The sequence below is a fragment of the Rattus norvegicus genome, chromosome 3, assembly GCF_021556685.1.
Source record: "Rattus norvegicus strain SHRSP/BbbUtx chromosome 3, alternate assembly SHRSP_T2T, whole genome shotgun sequence".
NCBI classification, from domain to species: Eukaryota; Metazoa; Chordata; class Mammalia; order Rodentia; family Muridae; genus Rattus; species Rattus norvegicus.
In genome coordinates this window covers 165,155,350-165,175,183 of record NC_141536.1, presented here as the reverse complement: position 1 = coordinate 165,175,183, position 19,834 = coordinate 165,155,350, and the positions used below count along the sequence as shown (strand labels likewise).

The 19,834-nt window shown below is 38.5% G+C and overlaps 1 pseudogene; it reads right to left on the bottom strand.

Annotated features, from left to right (window-relative positions):
* Positions 1 to 1,413: 1,413 nt before the first annotated feature.
* LOC148006601 (uncharacterized) lies at positions 1,414 to 5,623 on the bottom strand (annotated as a pseudogene).
* Positions 5,624 to 19,834: the final 14,211 nt, after the last annotated feature.

The window sequence follows — 19,834 nt, the reverse complement described above, 5'->3', positions numbered from 1 at the left end:
GGTGGCCACCTTCCTTTACTCATCTTTATGTTTTTGAAAACATAATGACGGTCTCTAATAATGCCCCGGCTATTTATCTCAGTCTCCTCAAAACACAACACGGGCTTTCCTAGCAAGTGCTAGGCTTGTGTTCAGTCCCCAGCTCCGGAAAAAAAAAAAAAAAAAAAAAAAAAAAAAACACAACACGGGCACTCTAACATCAAAGAACGAATGAATATCATTGGCTAAACAGTAACACCCACATCCTAAAACAGTTGACACTTTAATCTACATAAGCATCTACCCCGAAATTCTGGACAGTGGGAAAATGTATCTGAAATTGGCCCAGATGTGTTTCGTTATTTTTTAATAGATTGTTCAATTCTTTTTCATTCCAGTGTTATCCTCCTTCCGGTCTACCCTGACTGTTCCACATCCCACACCTCCTCCCTACCACACCTAAGAGGATGTCCCCATCCCACCATCCCACATTGTGGTGCCCTAAGTCTCCTGAAGATATGTGTATCTTCTCTGAATGGGTCCAGACCTAAATGTCCTCTATTGTATATGTTGAGGGCTCCTATGATCATGTATATGCTGACCGGCTGGTTGCTCAGTGTTTGAGACATCCCAGGGGCCCAGGTTAATTGACATTGCTGGTATTCATATAGGATCACTCTTCAGGTTCTTCCAGGCTTTTCCTAATTCAACCACAGGGGTCCCCAGTTTCTGCCCATTGGTTGGGTGTAAATGTCTCCATCTGACTCTTTCAGCTGCTTCTAGGGTCTTTCAGAAGTCTGTCATGATAGGCCCCTGTGTGTAAGCATACCATAGCCTGAATCATAGTGTCAGATCTTGGTGCCTCCCACTGAGCTGGAAATCAATTTGGACCTCCTTTTCCTCAGGCTCTTCTCCATTTTTGTTCTTCTAGTTCTTTTACACAGGGACCATTCTGGTCAGAGATTTTGATTGTGGGATGGCAGCTCTATGACATTCTGCATCACAGTGATTAGGGGATGTCTTACTTGTCACAGTTTAGGCTTTGACTTCATTTTCTGTCCATGATCCAGGAGCAGCTTTATTACAATAAATTCCTACCATTTTCATCACCTGGGTTTGCGTTGTGCTGTATTTGAGAGAACCCTATTGCACAAAGGCTTTTCCACATTTTTTATACTCATATCTTTACAGCATGATTATTTTCATGATGATAAAGACTTTAGAAATGTGCAAAGACTTTACCATATTCAATGCCTTCATAGCTTTATTTTTTTTGCCCCGATGATGATATGTGAGAATTGAAAAGACCTCCCCATATTAAATCTATTCACAAAGTTACTATCTGGTACGGATTGTTTCATGTTGGTGAAGTCTATAGAAATACATGAAGGTTTGACCAGGTTAAATGCACTCATAAGGTTTTATTAAATACACTCAAAGGATTTTTCTAAATATTGGTTTATTTTGTGCCTTTGAATATGACTGATATGCGAAGGCTTTAACACTTTGCTTACATTCATAGGGTGTCCCTCCTGTTTGTCTTCTTTTATGTATTTGAAAGATGATTGCTCGTTCAAATACACAGACATAATCACACTGATTATCTTCATAGGGTTTCTATTGAGTATGTCTTCTTTTATTTACCTAGAACGTACTGCGATTTGCAAAAGGTTTACCACATTTGTTACATTCATAGGGTTCCTATTCAGTGTGTATTATTTTATGGGCTAGGAGATGACTGTTTTGGGAAAGGTTTTACCACATCAGTTACAGTCCAAGCATTTTTCTCTAGGACCTATTAAGTCATGCAGTTGAAGATGCTTGTGATGTCTAATGGTTTAAGAACATGTAACACATTCATTGGGTTTCTCTGCTGTATGTGATTGTTTATGTATTTGGAGGTCACTGCTTTGTATAAATGTTATAAAACCTCAATGGATGCATTCAAAAAAGTTTTGTTCCTGTATGTGTACTTTTAAGATTTTAGAGACCACTGCTTTGTGAGAAAGCTTTGGAACATTGGTTAAAGTTAAAGGGTTTCTCTCCTGTATGTGTTCTTATATGTCTTTGGAGATAACTGCTTTCTGCAAAGGCTTTGCCACATTGGTTACATTCATAGGGTTTCTCTCCTGTATGTGTTCTTATATGGCTTTGGAGATGACTGCTTCCTGAAAAGGCTTTACAACATTGATTACATTCATAGGGTTTCTCTCCAGTGTGTGTTCTTTTATGTTTTTGGAGACTGCTGCTTTAGGCAAAGTCTTTGCCACATTGGTTACATTCGTAGGGTTTCTCTTCTGTATGAATTCTCATATGGCTTTGGAGATGACTGCTTCGTGTAAAGGCTTTGCCACATTGGTTACATTCATAGGGTTTCTCTCCTGTATGAATTCTTATATGGCTTTGGAGATGACTGCTTCCTGCAAAGGGTTTGCCACATTGGTGACATTCATAGGCATTCTCTCCTGTGTCTGTTCTTTTATGTTGTTGGAGACTACTGCTGTATGCAAAGGTTTGGCCACACTGGTTACATTCATAGGGTTTCTCTCCTGTGTGAGTTCTTATACGTATTTGGAGAGTACGGCTTTCTGCAAAGGCTTTGCCACATTGGTTACATTCATAGGGTTTCTCTCCTGTATGAGTTCCTATATGTCTTTTGAGATGACTCCTTTTTGCAAAGGCTTTCCCACATTGGTTACATTCATAGGGTTTCTCTCCTGTGTGTGTTCTTTTATGTGTTTGGAGATTACGGCTGTCTGCAAAGGCTTTGCCACATTGGTTACATTCATAGGTTTTCTCTCCTGTATGAGTTCTTATATGTATTTGGAGATGACTGCTCTGTGCAAAGGCTTTGCCACATTGGTTACATTCATAGGGTTTCTCTCCTGTATGAATTCTTATATGGCTTTGGAGATGACTGCTTCCTGCAAAGGCTTTGCCACATTGGTTACATTCATAGGCATTCTCTCCTGTGTCTGTTCTTTTATGTTGTTGGAGACTACTGCTGTATGCAAAGGTTTGGCCACACAGGTTACATTCATAGGGTTTCTCTCCTGTGTGAGTTCTTATACGTATTTGGAGAGTACGGCTTTCTACAAAGGCTATGCCACATTGGTTACATTCATAGGGTTTCTCTCCTGTATGAGTTCTTATATGTCTTTTGAGATGACTCCTTTGTGCAAAGGCTTTCCCACATTGGTTACATTCATAGGGTTTCTCTCCTGTGTGTGTTCTTTTATGTGTTTGGAGATTACGGCTATCTGCAAAGGATTTACCACATTGGTTATATTCATAGGGTTTCTCTCCTGTATGAGTTCTTATATGTATTTGGAGATGACTGCTCTGTGCAAAGGCTTTGCCACATTGGTGACATTCATAGGGTTTCTGTCCTGTATGGGTCCTTTTATGTTTTTGGAGACCATGGTTTTGGACAAAGGCTTTACAACATTGGTTACATTTATAACGTTTTTCTCAATTACATGTCCTTTTTTGTCTTTTGAGACTGCTCCTTTGTGCAAAGGCTTTACCACATTGACTACATTCAGAGAGTTTCTCTCCTGTGTGTGTTCCTTCATGATTTTGGAGAGCACTGCTTCTTACAAAGTCTTTACAACATTGGTTACATTCAGAAGGTTCTTCTCCATTATGTGTCCTCTTATGTGTTTTGAGATTATTCCTCTGTACAAAAGCTTTACCACATAGGTTACCTTCATAGGGCTTTTCTGCATTATGCCTTTGGGTATGACTCTGAACTGCAAAGCCATTACCATACTGAATAAAATCAAAGGTTTGCTTTCCAGTAAAACTTCTTTCATACCTGCAAATACAATTGGCACATGTAAATTTTTTCTCACATTAATTATATTCATGAATCTTTTTATATCTATGAATTCATTTCAAATTTGGTTTAAGTGTAAAGAGCAAAATGATCTTAACATAATATCAGTTTGTTTACATTCAAAGGTGTTGCTTTTTATTATGGGTTGTCTTGAATGTTTGAAGACACATGGAATAGGAAGAGAATTGATTACATGACTCATATTTATTCCCTAATTTTTCTATTAAGAGTGTTAACATATTTGAAGAGAACTCAATGAACTCAGAGCATTTGTAGACTGACTGCAAAGACAAATTTTGCTATCTTTGAGGAATACTAAAATTGCAACATGAGCCAATGCAAAGAGGACAATTTCTATAACCCTAATCTCATAAAGTGATTCAGCACTTTGAATGTGTAAATGTCACCAATCATAGTCAAAAACGAAACATTTATCAACTTTTCCCACATTAAGAAACTCTCCTCAAAGTGGTATCTACTGTACATCTTCTAATTGTTCTGGAAAAGCGAGAGGTATGTTGCTTCTTTCAGTATCAGTATGCTCTCCTGGCTTGCATTGACAGGGACATATGACATCCATATCAAAAGAAGAATAACACATAACAGTCAACACATTACAAAAGAAAACTTCTACATTACATTTACACAATTTCACTTTGTTTTCCTTACAGAACTGTGGTACAGGGTTTAAGGTTTCTCCACAAAACCATTCTTAAATCTCATAGACTGTTCATATCATTAAATTTAGTCATGCTGTTACAGAATATGGTTCAGAACAATTTACTATGGACTATTTGCTTATTAAAAGGGTGTAGACATATAATGATGACCTAATCAATATTTGATGCAGTGTTTATTTTACCCTGTTTCTTTTCTTTAAAACTTGCTGCACACATGAAATTTTCGTGGGAGGCATTATCTTATCATCTTTCACGTGAAAATTACCTTCCATGTCTTCCAGAACTTTTATAATATTCTTCAGTAGTATTGTCTTCCAAAATGTATCCTAAAAATGGTATCAGAGAAATTATGTTAAATAATTGGAATTAGGCAACATTTAAGATACTATCTTTAGTGAACTTTAGAACCATGTCTGATTTACTCACTTCATTCTTCCTCATTTTAAGTGAAATAAAAAAAAAAACTGAATCAGGGTTGGGGATTTAGCTCAGTGGTAGAGTGCTTGCCTAGCAAGCGCAAGTGTCCCTGGGTTTGGTTCCCAGCTCCGAAAAAAAACCAAAAAAAAAAAAAAACAAATTAAATATTAAACAAAACCAGCTGTGCCTATATTTTACAAAGTGAATGATACATTCATTGAATTACCTATAGCGCTGAGATTCCTACAGGTCTCCAGCATTATACCTTGGTAGAGACTCTTCTGAGAAGGATTCAGCAATGCCCACTCTTCCTGAGTGAAGTTCACATGCACATCATCATAGGTCAGGACATCCTACAAGATACAATACATGTGTACATGATACATCATGATACCGCCTTCCACTCTCCATTTGCGCCAAAAGCTGGAGCTTTCCCAAGGAACTGCACACCCAAAACCGGTCTTCAGGGGTGGTCTATCAGGAGCACTCTCACTCCTATGCCCACAGGTGAAACTGCACTTTCTCTCCACTGACTATCCAAAGGGAGATACACCAGGAGCTTGCAAGGCACAGGAATGTCTGAGTAACCTGGGATGCGACCCTTATGGTCTGCATCTGCTCCCAGAGCTGAGGCGGTCCTATTGCTCTCTAGATCAAAAACTTCGCAACATTGAGATGGTCTCTTAGGAGTGCTCTCATTGCAAATCATACAGGTTGGAACACACATTTGCTCCACAGTTGTTAAAGGAGAGATGAGCTTGGAACAATCTTGGCAATGGAGTGGTGGGGAGGCCTGGCAGAGGACAGACTTGGTCTCTATCTGTACCCAGTGCTAAGGGTGTGTCATAGCCCTCCAGACCAAAAACAAGGCCAGAGAGTACTGGTCTCCCAGGAGCATTCTCATTCCTAGGATCAAAGGCATATGAGTCTGCAGGAGGAACAAGCTATTGTCAGAAACAGCAAGATCAACTAACATTAGCAATAACTGGATGGCAGTAGGCAAGCATATGAAGCGAAGCATCAGAAAACAACACTAATGTCATCATCACAACGCAGTTCTCTCACCACAACAAGTAATGGGTATATCAACATACCAGCAAAGCAAGATTTGGATTGAAAATCACATCTCATGGTCATGATAGAGGATTTTAAGCAGGACATAATTACCTCCTTTAAAGCAATACAGAACACATGTAAATAAGTAGTTGCCTTAGGGAGGAAACATTAAAATCCCCTAAAGATTTACATTAAAAAAAAAACTAAGAAAGAGGGGAAGAAATTGAACAAAGTCATCTAGGATCTAAAATTGTAAATAGGAACAATAAGGAAACCACAAGGAGAGACAAACCTGAAGATAGGAAACATAGGAAAGAGATCAGGAGTAGTATGTAAGCATCACCAACAAAATGTAAGGGATTGAGAGAGAATATCAGGGGCAGATGATACCATAGAAAACATTGACACAACGGTCAAAGAGAATGCAGAAAACCCCCACAAAACTTCTAAGTCAAAACATCCAGGAAATCCAGAACACAGCAATGTTGTGAGAAGAGCAAACTTAAGGTTAGTAGTTATTGAGGATAATAAAGATGCCAAACTTAAAGAGACAGCAAAGATCTTCAAATTTTCTCAGAAGTAAACTTCCCTAACTTAACTAAAGAGATGCCCATGAACATAAAAGAATCCCACAGACTGAAAATAGACTGGACCAGAATAAAATTTCCTCCCATCACACACATCATTTAATGTCTGCTTCCTGCTTTATGGATTATGTTACAATATGTGTGATTTGTACTATTTACAGAACCAGCAGTATGAGCGCATGAGAAACTTGCATCTCAGAAGCTCCGTTTATAACTAAGAATTGAATTTCTGTGAATCATGCCATTGACTGGAGGTAATAGAAAGGTAAAAGGATTCTAATGAAATACTTCTGAAGGAACCCTATTACCTCTTTTCTACTAATTTCTAAACAATTGACAAAATTAGTCACACAAAACTGAATGTAGAACATTCAGAAATTCAAGAACTCACAAAATGACATAGGAAAGAGAGTTCATCGCCCAGACTTGTGGGCACTCCTGAGACTGCACAGCAGTAGAGACTGCCAAATCTCCCTACCATTGCCCACATCCCTGGCCTATGAGGAAACTGTATAGGGCCTCTGGGAACAGGAAGATAAGCACAATCAAGCTGCTGTAAACTGCAGTCCACACTGTGCCCTGATCTGAAGAGACCCGGTCAAACAGCTCCCTGTGCCCAAATCCTGTGGGAGGGAGTGCTAGACCTTCAGAGGGGCAGACATGCCTGGGAAAAAAGAGGAGACTACTCTCTGCCCACCTTTCTGACTCTAGAGGAATTTGATAGTCCCATCTGGGTGCTCTGTGCACAGAGATGGAGGAGGTGGAGGCCTTGCTGGCTGATGCCCTCACTGAGAGCTTAAACCCAACTCTGAGGAACACTTCAGACCCTAGAGTAGAGGTAAGAACAACTTTTCTACTCAAGTAACCTGCCTGGTGGACTCATGACACGCGCCCACACAAACAGCTGAAAGCCAGTGAACAGGAATAACTACACTCCTGAAAGCAGAACACTCTGTTACCATAACTGGCTGAAAGAAAACAGGAAAACAGCACTCTTGACACACAGGCCTATAGGACGGGTCAAGTCTCTCTCAGAAATAGCAGAACAACTTAATACCAGAGACATGCGGATGTTGACAGGCAACTGCAGGAACCCAAGCAACAGAAATCAAGAATACATGGCATCATGGGAGCACAATCCTCCCAACAAAGAAAACACTGAATATCCAAACACACCAGAAAAGCAAGATCTAGATTTAAAATCACATTTGATCACGATGATGGAGGACTTCAAGAAAGACATAAAGAACTGCCTTAGAGAAATGCAGGAAAACACAAATAAACAAGAAGAAGCCCTTAGAGAGGAAAAACAAAAATCCATGAAAGAATTACAGGAAAACACAATCAAACAGGTGAAGGAACTGAAAATGGAAATAGAAAAAAATGAAAAAAAGCGCAAAGGGAGACAACCCTGGATATAAAAAAAAAAAGAAAAAAAAACAAACAAACAAAAAAACAAAGGAAGAGACAAGGAGCTATAGATACAAGCATAAAACAGAAAACTAGAGAAAGAAGAGAGCATTTCAGGAGCAGAAGATTCCATAGAAATCATTGACACAACAGTGAAAGATAATGTAAAAGGGAAAAAGCTACTGGCCCAAAATATACTGGAAATCCAGGACACAATGAGAAGATCAAACCTAAGCATAAAAGGTATAGAAGAGAGTGAAGACTCCCAGCTCACAGCACCAGTAAACATCTTGAACAAAATCATAGAAGAAAACTTCACTAACCTAAAGAAAGAGATGCCCATAAACATAAAAGAAGCCTATAGAACTCCAAACAGTTTGGAAAAGAAAAGAAACTCCTCCCATTACATAATAGTCAAAATACCAAAAGCACAAAACAAAGAAAGAATATTAAAAGCAGTAAGGGAAACAGGTCAAGTAATGTATAAAGGCAGACCTATCAGAATTACACCAGACTTCTCACCAGAGACTATGAAACCCAGAAGATCCTGGACAGATGTCATACAGACCCTAACAGAACACAAGTGCCAGTCCAGGTTACTGAACCCAGCAAAACTCTCAATTAACATGGATGGAGAAACCAAGATATTACATGAGAAAATCAAATTCACACAGTATCTTTTTACAAATTGAGCCATACAAAGGATAATAAATGGTAAAGCCCAACACAAGGAGGCAACCTATGCCCTAGAAAAAGCAAGAAACTAATCGTCTTACAACAAAAAAAAAAAAGAGAGAAGACAAGTAAATGAACATAATCTCACATCCAAATATGATATATCAGGAAGCAACAATCACTATTCCTTAATATCTCTCAACATCAATGGACTCAATTCCCCAATAAAAAGACACAGACTAAGAAACTGGATATGTAATGAGGATCCAGCACTTTGCTGCCTACAGGAAACGCACCTCAGAAACAAAGACAGATACTACCTCAGTGTAAAGGTCTGGAAAACAACTTTCCAAGGAAATGGTCTGAAGAAGCAGGCTGGAGTAGCCATTCCAATATCGAATATAATCAATTTTCAAGAAAAAGTCATCAAAAAAGATAAGGAAGGACACTTCATATTCACCAAAGGAAAAATCCACCACGGTGAACTCTCAATCCTAAATATTTATGCTCCAAATACAAGGTCACCGATATACATAAAAGAAACCTTACCAAAGCTCAAAGCACACCTTGCACCTCACACAAGAATACTAGGAGATTTCAACACCCCAGTCTCACCAGTGGACAGATCAGGAAATAGAAATTAAACATAGACATAGTAGACTAAAAGAAGTCATGAACCAAATGGACTTAAACAGGTATTTATAAACATTCTATCCTATAACAAAAAGACATACCTCCTTCTCACAACCTCATGCTACTTTCTCCAAAATTGACTGTATAATACAAATACAGAAACGTAGAAATAATCCCACATGTCCTATCAGAAAACCACAGCTAAAGCTGGTCTTCAATAACAACAGGGAAAGAACTCCCACATATGCATGGATGTTGAATAAGGCTCTACTCAATGATAACCTGGTCAAGGAAGAAATAAAGAAATTTAAAGAAATTAAAGATTTCTTAGAATTTAATGAAAATAAAGGTACAACATATCCAAACTTATATATAGGACACAATGAAAGCTGTGCTAAGAGAAAAACGCATCGCTCTGAGTGCCTGCAGAAAAAAACAGGAGAGAGCATATTTCAGCAGCTTGACAGCACATCGAAAGCCTCTAGAAGAAAAAGAAGGAAATACACCCAGGAGGAGTAGAGGGAGGAAATAATCAAACTCAGAGCTGAAATCAACCAAGTAAAAACAAAAAGGACTATACAAAGAATCAACAGAACCAAAACCTGGTTCTTTGAGAAAATCAACAAGACAGATATACCCATAGCAAGACTAACCAGAGCACATAGAGAGTGTGTACAAATTCAGAAAATCAGAAATGAAAAGGGAGACATAACAACAGAATCAGAGGAAATTCAAAAACTCATCAGATCCTACTACAAAAGCCTATATTCAACAAAACTTGAAAATCTGGAGGAAATGGACAATCCTAGACAGATATCTGGAAATGAAGTTAAATCAGGAACCAATAAACTATTTAAACAACCCCATAACTGCTAAAGACTTAGAAGCAGTCATTAAAGTTTCCCAATGAAAAAAAGCCCAGGTCGAGATGGGTTCAGTGCAGAATTCTATCAGACCTTCCTAGAAGACCTCATACCAATACTATCCAAACTACTCCACAAAATTAAAATAGACGAAGTGCTACCAAATTCCTTCTATGAAGGCACAATTACTATTACACCTAAACCACACAAAGACAAAAAGGAAAGAGAACTTCAGACCGATTTCTGTTATGAATATCGACGTAAAAATACTCAATGAAATTCTGGCAAACAGAATCCAAGAGCACATGAAAACACTCATTCATTATGATCAAGTAAGCTTCATGCCAGATATGCAGGAATGGTTTAATATACGGAAAACCATCAACGTAGTCCACTATATAAACAAACTGAAAGATAAAAATTACATGATCATTTTATCAGATGCTGAGAAAACAGTTGACAAAATTCGACACCACTTCATAATAAAAGTCCAGGAAAGAACAGGAATTTTAGACCCATATAGAAACGTAGTGAAAGCTATACAAAGCAAACCGGTAGCTAACATTAAACTAAATGGAGAGAAACTTGAAGCAATCCCACTAAAATCAGGGACTAGACAAGGCTGCCCACTCTCTTCCTACTTATTGAATATAGTTCTCGAAGTCCTAGCCAGAGTATTCAGGCAGCGAAAGGAGATCAGTGTGATAGAGATTGGAAAGGAAGAAGTCAAAATATCACTGTTTGAGTCTTCCCAAAGTTCCACCAGAGAACTACTAAAACTGATAAACACCTTCAGCAAAATGGCTGGGTACAAAATTTACTCAGATAAATCAGAAGCCTTCCTCTATACAAAAGAGAAACAAGGCGAGAAAGAAATTAGGGAAAAGACACCTTTCATAATAGTCCCAAATAATATAAGATGCCCCGATGTGACTTTAACCAAGCAGGTGAAAGATCTGTATGATAAGAACTTCAAGCCTCTAAAGAAATTGAAGAAGATCTCAGAAGATTGAAAGATCTCCTATGCTCATGGATTGGAGGATTAATATAGTAAAAATGGCCATTATACCAAAAGCAATCTACAGATTCAATGCAATTCCCATCAAAATTCCAATGCAATTCTTCAGAAGGTTAGGCAGAACAATTTGTAAATTCATCTGGAATAAGAAAAAACCCAGCATAGCTAAAACTATCCTCAACAATAAAAGGACTTCAGGGCGAATCACTATCCCTGAACTCAAGCAGTATTACAGAGCAGTAGTGATTAAAAACTGTATGGGATTGGTAAAGAGACCGGCAGATAGGCCAGTAGAATAGAATTGAAGACCCAGAAATGAACCCCCACACCTATGGTCACTTGATTTTTGATAAGGGAGCCGAAACAATCCAATGGAAAAAAAGGTAGCCTTTTCAGCACACGGTGCTGGATCAACTGGAGGTCAGCCTGTAGAAGAATGCAGACTGATCTATTCTTCTCACCCTGTAGAAAACTTAAGTCCAAGTGGATCAAGGACCTCCACATCAAACCAGATACACTCAAACTAATAGAAGAAATACTAGGGAAGAGTCTCTAACACATGGGCACTGGAAAAAATTTCCTGAACAAAACACCAATGGCCTATGCTCTAAGATCAAGAATTGACAAATGGGATCGCATAAAACTGCAAAATTTCTGTAAGGCACAGGACACTGCTGTTAGGACAAAACAGCAATCAACAGATTGGGAAAAGATCTTTACCAATCCTACAACAGATAGAGGGCTTACATCCAAAATATACAAAGAACTCATGAAGTTAAACTGCAGGAAGACAAATAACCCTATTAAAAATGGGGTTCAGAGCTAAACAAAGAATTCACAGTTGAGGAATGCTGAATGGCTGAGAAGCACCTAAAGAAATGTTGAACATCTTTAGTCATAAGGGAAATGCAAATCAAAACAAACCTAAGATTCCACCTTGCACCTGTCAGAATGGCTAAGATCTAAAAATCTGGAGACAGCAGATGTTGGCGAGTATGTGGAGAAAGAGGAACACTCCTCCATTGTTGGTGGGATTGCAGAATGGTACAACCACTCTGGAAATCAGTCTGGAGGTTCCTCAGAAAATTGGACATTGCACTACCTGAGGACCCAGCTATATCTCTCTCGGGCATATACCCAAACAATGCTCCAACTATAACAAAGAAACATGCTCCACTATGTTCATTGCAGCCTTATTTATAATACCCAGAAGCTGTACAAAACCCAGATGCCCTTGAAGAGAGGAATGGGTACAGAAAATGTGGTCCATCTACACAATGGAATATTACACAGCTCTCAAAAACAATGACTTTATGAGATTCATAGGCAAATGGATGGCACTGGAAAATATCACCCTGAGTGAGGTAACCCAATCACAGAAAAACACACATGGTATGCACGCATTGATAAGTGGTTACTAGCCCAAATTCTCGAACTACCACAGATGCATAGAACACATGAAACTCAGAAGGATGATCAAAATGCAGATGCTTCAGTCTTATCTGTGACAGGCAAGAATAGACATGACCTTGAAACTTGTTGAGACAGGAAGCAGGGAAGAAACAAGAGCCACACCAAGGAAGGGGTTAGAATGATAATGATAAAAGAGAAAGATCAGTTACCAAATGCTTGGATTACATAAGGAATTGAAGCTGGGAGAATGGCATCCTAACCCTTGGGGTAGAGGAGGAGGTATGCCACCAATATGCTGTGACAGTTAGGGAGTGAGCTCTGATTAGAGAATCAGAAGGTCAGGTTTGCATTGACTTGATAAATAGGGCTCCCAAGTCATTTGTCCCAGAGATTCAGACTTAACACTTTGGAAAAGGAGAAGAACGAAATGAATTAATTATATTCTCAAATACTATTCGTCAAATTCAAAACACACTGGATGGTCTGATATTTTTCAAGGACTGATGAGTGTAGTAGAGTGCACCAAGTATTATATCTTTTTTCTAACATTGTGTATTTTCAAAGAGGAATAATAATTTTCCTGGTTAGGCACAGCCACACTTTGTCTAGATCTTTTTTTCGAACTAGTGGAAATACAGAAATTTGGTTCATACATTTAAGTCCAGTTTCGCTTTTAAGTTCACCTTTGCTCTGATCTGGACAACACCCCAAGATGACCAATCTGGATATTTACTGATTGTCTAAAATTACTTGCCTACTCATAGTTAATGAGAACAATTTCCAAAGCAGAAATGCCTCTGTTTCTTTATTCCGCCTCCTTTTTTTGGGCTGTGATTATACCATCTCCTAAGTTGTCAGAGAAGTAAATTCTTAACTACACAGGTTCCTTGTAATTTGTAGTTCTCACATCCCTAACACAGGGAGGTTAGAAAACATGCATTCATGTCTTCTTTTTCTCCTTAATGACAAGATAAACGAGAGCATGAAAAGAGTTGAGGACAGTGTTCTGACCACTGGTCAGTAGAGGCAGGATTAGGTATTCAAATCAATCTTAACTGTATGACATCAAGAAAGCCTGAGCTACAGAGATGTTGCTCGAAAAGGAAGATATAAATTATCTTTGGAAGACAGAATGAAAGTCTTAATTCCTGGGAAACACTAGAGTAGAACCAAGCACTGGAATATAGCATCTGTGCATAAATAATGAAATTTATAAAGCAATAATCAAAATTGACTTTATACAAAGATAAATACAAGTGACTTTGAAAAACAGCAGGTCCTTCTTCATAGAAGGAATGGCATTAATAAGATAGTTTTTATCCTAGTCCCTATGTGAAATGTTAAGTGCTGAGATCTATATCATAACACACCAAGCTACAGATGATGGCATCTGCTATACAATTTGGGGATGATTTAAGTATGTAAACAAAGATTGCACATATATCTATATTATGGGTACTAAAATAGGAATTTGTCATGCACTGTCTCAAGGTGATTTTCCAAAATTAAATATCCACCAGTCTACTTTTTTATTACATGTATTTTTTAACATGTGATGTGAAATTACAAAAGTTTCACCTTGCCTGAATCAGGTACTTCTCCAGAATGGCGACTGCTATAGCAGACTCCCTTCAACTTTGGTTGTTGATCTAGCTATTTCCCGCCCTTTTTCATCTGACAGTTAACAGAGTACACAATTCCCCTGGTTCTCATGTGAAGGTAGAAGAAATGGACAGTTCATTATATGACTCAAATGAGCAAGTATAAAACATCATTTTGCTTCATTCCTTTAACTCAAGAATTTAGGCATTTCCAGCAGAAGAATGCAAGGTCTTGGGGAGCAACTGACCAAGATCAAGGCTACCTGAGTCTGAGGCTAGTCTAAGACTACATTATCTGAGAACCATTTCTATAAAGAGCAGAAGATACAGCTCTCTCAGAGCTAATATATCCCAGAAAGAAATCACTTCCCATACAATTAAAATATCAACAAGCAAAAGTCTTTTTAATGATACCATAGGCTCCGTTCTGTGTAATGGTAAAAGAGGAGCTAGCCCAAAAACAGTGTTTTGGATTCCATATGCTGGGATGGATAATTTTTATGCAGAAAAGGCCTCAGGTTGTTGAAATACAGTTTAAATAAGGACTGCAAGTCCTACATAGGCAGCTAGTAGATTTATACAGCAAAGATCCCCAGAATCATTTCTTAAGTGCATGAGAGTCCTGAAATAGTACTTTCTTTCCTGTTATTGGGTCCTGATTTGTAGGTCCAGAGGATGAGAATGCTAGGAAAGGTAGAAGGTAGAATCTGCAGCAGCTGTGGTGAGTAGATCATGCACAAGCTGTGTCTTATACCAAGTAAGCTTCTAAAGAGTAGCGTCTTTTATACTATTTACAGGGGATAAGTAGAACCAAGTAGAACTTTCTATGAAGCAATCAGTAACTCTCATACAATGGTACAAACTCAGGAGAAGTCTAATAAAACAGTGCTGTACAAAGGGAACCCTAAGTATCCAAATCACGTCCTTAGCCAAGTCCACAGTTGACTTGGAACTGATAATCATATCCATATGGCAGACCAGGCCTCAATGTTCTTTGTGACCCTATAATCTCACCTTGAGCATTTTGTTAGGGTCCTGTACTTTGAGACCATCATAGGTCTTATCGCTGAGTGTAAACAAGATTTGTCCCCTTTTTTATGGTTTGCAGACAAATATCTGGACAATCCTGCTAAACAAATATATATACTACTATCCTAATCTTAAACGGGACTGCTTAGCATACTCCATACCTGTGAGGTGTTTATAAGCAGTCCTACCTCAGCTACATTCTACTTAGAGTCACTTACTATAGCCTAAGCGTTGGTAAATCATTACATTCTCAATTCTACTCATTTACTACACAGCTTATAATTAGAGTACTACACAACACACGAGATATTTCACAGCATCCAAAAATCAACTCAAATGGACCTTATAACTAACTGTTAACTACGAAGGTCAGTCTTTTTAGAAGACAGTTTCAATCCCGGCATTTCAGGGTTGATATCCTGCCAAGAATATTTCTCAAAACAAGCGGCCTCCATAACGATTTCAGAAAAATGCAGGTTCCATAATAAAATAATTCAGTATCCACCCTCTGGTACAAGGAAACACTGCATCGGACCTCACAAGTGGCTGCATTAGTTCTGACTGGCGCTTTCCCTGCAGCCACTGGGAGGACGCATTACACATGGATCCTTTGCTAAGCAGCTTGTTCCTCCTGTTTGTGGACTTGATCTTGCACTTATCATGTCGGGCGTTCTGAGCTCCTCTCACAGCACCTTGAAGACTGACTCAGCATGTACCACCAGGAAGCACTCAGAGGGGCTGAGTTCCCAAAGGAAGTTGCTGACCTTGTACCTGGAAGAGCCACCTCCTCCCCTGACTGCTAACTCCCTCTCGAGGTGTTGATTGGCTAGTGAATTTTGAGTGACATCAGCCTTACCCTTAAGGTTCGAGGGTTTTAAAGAGACAGAGCATAGTGGTTCCAGCCTAGGCCAATGTTTTGCAATACCTGCAGATCAGAATTTCAGCAGCACAACCGCTTTTCTTCCAATAGCTTACCTGTCTGTCCTCCAGTCAATCTCCCTTGTTCCCTTGTTCCTGGTTTTGTTCCCAGCAGTTAATCCATGGAAGCAGGAAGGAATGATTTGACCTCTATCTACACTTAGAAGAGTGAGACCCCAGACAGGTATCTCAGACTGCAAGTTGATTTAGGTCAAGATGTACCCAGATAAACTACTGTTTGAGTAATAGAAGCTGTTGTGAGTTAGAAGCTGTGAGAAACGTTTATTCTGCTTGCCTATAATTACCACAGGAGAATTCAAAAATGTATGCAAAGTCGCAAAGTTTCTCTGCCTCCCCACTGTCCTCATTGCTGTGACCCTACCAAGGGACCCCAACACATTAGATGATGACAGAAGTGAGAAGGCAGGGGGCATCTCCAGAAGGAATGAGAGGCTGCGGAAGGGCTTCTCTAGGATGTGCCAGAGACCTGGAATGGGGGATTCTCCTTGGAATGAGTGAGTGTGATGGTAGCTGAGACACTTCAAGGAGTGTGTGATATGGAGCCTAAAGTGACCACCTCCTGTAACCTGACCTGATTCCCAATGAAGGACTGATCATACTAATCCATCTACAAAACCTTCCTGCCTACAGGAGGTGCAGGGACAAAGAAGGAGTGGGGTCTGAGGGAGTGGAAGACCAATGACTGGTCCAACTTCAGATGAATCCCATGGACAAGAACCAATCCCGGACAGCATTAATGATACTCTGCATCCTTACAGACAGGGGCCTAGCATATCTGTCCTTGTAGAGGCTCCAGGCTGCAGCTGTACAAAATGGCTAAACACTGGAGAGAGCTCCAGAAGTTTGTTATATATTTTTAGGAGAAATTGAGGAATCTGGGGGTAATAAGAACTTCATACATAGACCAACAGAGTTAATTGACCTCTATACTTCAGGATTGTCAGAGAATTATCCACAAACCAAAAAGCATTCATGGACTGGACCTGTGCTACCCCCTGAAAACATGCCTAGCATATGTGCAGCTTGGAGCTTTTTATTCAGGTAGGTTCCCCAACACCTGGAGCAGTGAGAGTCCCTGATTCTGTTGGCTCCCTGTGGTGTCTGTCCTAACTTCACTGCTTAGTATCATGGACATCCTATTAATGAAAGATCATTTGCTATTTTACAAAATATAAAGAAGACAATATTTTACTAGTGCAATGTTTTAGCTAAATTTATTGGCACATCTGTGCAATACGAAAGGGCTACAGTATACAAGGTAGTCAACCTGACTTTGAACACTATATAAAGAGGGCCAAGAAGGGTCTACAATTGTGTCACTCAGTCATCACATTTGATCCATGCCTTAAAAACCCATATAACATTAAAAACACACACATGCAAGGGCAAGCACAAACACACAGACACACCCAACTGCAACAGACATACAATAAAAAAATTTCTTAAAATAAATTACATTTATTTACATTATCTAGCATCTCTAGATAAACTCCTTTGATGACATATTTGAAGATGAAGTACCAAGTCCTGCGTAATGGGAATCTGAAGAAGCATAGAACATCAAACATATGTAACTATACATAACAATCAAGATATGCTGTGAGATACACAGTTAGTTACTGATTATCATATTTATTGACTTCTAAGTCATAGGTGAAAATGCTGTTTTGGATACATATGAATTATTTAATCATTGTTACATTTTTTTTAAAAATTTAAATTTAACATTGTTAAAATGTGTTGACAAAACAGGATGGATTGAAGTGTATCTTCTATGTTATAACTTGTATTCAGGAGGCTGACACATAAAAATGAAGAGGCAAAAGGTTGCCTTGACTAATGACTGACATCCAAGCAAAAAAATGAAGAGGCAAAAGGTTGCCTTGATTAATGACTGACATCCAGGCAAGCATATATAACAAATCACAATATCTGAAGGGAATTTTTAATACTTCTGTTGTCACATCACGTGGGAACCTACACCCCTCTATAGCCATGGGTAAATTAAATTGTTATTTAAGTTGTTTTAGACACTGTTTTTTATCATATCAACAGAAAAGGCAGTAATACATGTCCAAAATGTTTTATACCTGGTTGATAAATTTTATATAATTGTAGGGAAATATTATTATAATCTTAAGAAAGTAGGAGGACGATCATATCTTATAGATTCAAAAGATTATGAAAACATTGTTTCTCCTGAAAACTAATCTTTTGTAACAGAATGCCATAGATTCCTTTCAGTGTCCTTTTAGACTAATGAGATTAATTATACACTGAACATTTTATTCTTGTATAAAAAATTCTTAAAGTGCAAAATGCTATTACACCGAGTATAAGTATGGATTTATCTACAGGATGAATTTTCTGATGATTTTTGAGAGTAATGCTGCATGCAATGATTTAGCAATTGCTTACTGATAGGAATCCAGTCGAGTAAGTGTCATGTATTTGTGGATAACTGTGTTGTAAAAAGCGTTTTACACATTAATTACATTGGTAGTTCTCCAATGTGGTTATTTTCTTATTTATCGAAAAATTCCTGTTAAACAAGTATTGGGTGTAATGGAATTTGGTTAATACCTGCTTCTCCCTGGCAACAGCTGCACAAGTTTACCAATCAGAACCAGCTGAGAATAGGCATTCTCAGTGTCTCAAATGCAGGAGTCTTGTGCAATTTGGGGACTGATTTGACACTAGCAGTATTAGAACCAATGCACATTTCCCCATTTTGTCCATTTAAAGGCCTTTCATCTCAGATATACATTGAACATTGTTGTAATACTTATATCTATAAGGTTTGATGTACACTAACCACATCCAGTTCATCAGTTTTGTCAACAGAGTTGGGACACTATTATGGCATCTATCCTAGCTTAAAGAGTTTACAATTTTATGAATGAATTTTCTTTTTATATTAATTTGCATTACCATAAGAAAACCATCCTTCAAAATCTATGTCATCTTCCTTCATTGCTTGCTCTACACTTTTCCAACTTATCCACTCCTATGGATATTTTTGTTCCCCTTTTAAAGAATTAGAGTAGCATCCCAACTTGCGTTATCCCTCTTCTAGAGTTGCATGTGGTTCATGGATTGCATCTTGAGGTATTTGAGCTTAGAGACGAATATCCACTTATCACTGAGTGCATACGATATGTTTCTTTTTCTGTCATTGGGTTACCTCACTCAGGTTGCTATTTTCTAGTTCATTACATTTGCCTATGAATTTCATGATATTATTGTTTTTAACAGCTGAATAGTACTCCACTGTGTAGATGCACCTTATTTTCTGTTTCCATTCCTCTGTTCAAGTGCATCTGTGTTCTTTCCACCTTCTGGCTCTTATAATTAAGGCTGCTGTGAACATAGTGTAGCATGTGTTTTTTTGTATGTTCGAACACTTTTGGGTATATGCCCAGGAGAGGTATAGCTGGGTCCTCAGGTAGTGAAATGTCCAATTTTCTGAGGAACCTACACACTGATTTCCTGAGAGGTTGTACCACTTTCCAATCCTACCAACAATGGAGGAGTGTTTCTTTTTCTCCACACCCTTGCCAGTATGTGCTGTCATCTGAATTTTTATTTTATCATAGACATTCTGACTTTTGTGTGTTGGAATCTCAGGCTTGTTTTGATTTGCATTTCCATCATGACTAAGGTTGATGAACATTTCTTTACGTTCTTCTCTGACAT